This window comes from Cervus canadensis, chromosome 27 (genome assembly GCF_019320065.1).
Source record: "Cervus canadensis isolate Bull #8, Minnesota chromosome 27, ASM1932006v1, whole genome shotgun sequence".
Lineage (NCBI taxonomy): Eukaryota > Metazoa > Chordata > Mammalia > Artiodactyla > Cervidae > Cervus > Cervus canadensis.
Genome location: NC_057412.1, coordinates 43106970 through 43107665, shown reverse-complemented (window position 1 = coordinate 43107665; position 696 = coordinate 43106970). Strand labels below are relative to the sequence as shown.

The window sequence follows — 696 nt, the reverse complement described above, 5'->3', positions numbered from 1 at the left end:
TGTTTTCATTTTCATTCATTTCTATGCATATTTTGATTTCTTTTTTGATTTCTTCTATGATTTGTTGGTTATTCAGAAGCGTGTTATTTAGCCTCCATATGTTTGAATTTTTAACAATTTTTTTCCTGTAATTGAGATCTAATCTTACTGCACTGTGGTCAGAAAAGATGACTGGAATGATTTCAATTTTTTTGAATTTTCCAAGACCAGATTTATGGCCCAGGATGTGATCTATTCTGGAGAAGGTTCCGTGTGCACTTGAGAAAAAGGTGAAGTTGATTGTTTTGGGGTGAAATGTAAAAATATGGAACGCTTCATGAATTTGCGTGTCATCCTTGCGCAGGGGCCATGCTAATTTTCTCTGTATCGTTCCAATTTTAGTATATGTGCTGCCGAAGCGAGCACAGAAAACAATACTTGAAGTCAGAATCAAGTCACCTGTAACAAAGCAAATACTATAGGACAGTGGAAACAATGGTCTTTAAAAGAAATGTTGTTCACAGAAAAGACGCACTGAAGGCAACAGAAAAGCAATTAGATGGAGAGTATCCTAATCACCATTTCACTGACTCACTAATATTTATTGAACGCCAGATACTGTTCTAGGCCCTGAGGATACAGCAGTGAACAAAACAAAAAATCCCTGCCTTCATGGAGTCTACCTCCTGGTGACAGGAACAGAATAGTACATACAAG

The 696-nt window shown here is 36.9% G+C and overlaps 1 non-coding gene across 1 annotated transcript; it reads right to left on the bottom strand.

Moving 5' to 3' along the window:
• Positions 1–298: 298 nt before the first annotated feature.
• Positions 299–405, bottom strand: LOC122429006. The gene has a single exon (XR_006265877.1). It is a non-coding gene; the product is annotated as a U6 spliceosomal RNA (small nuclear RNA).
• Between the last annotated feature and the right edge of the window lie 291 nt (positions 406–696).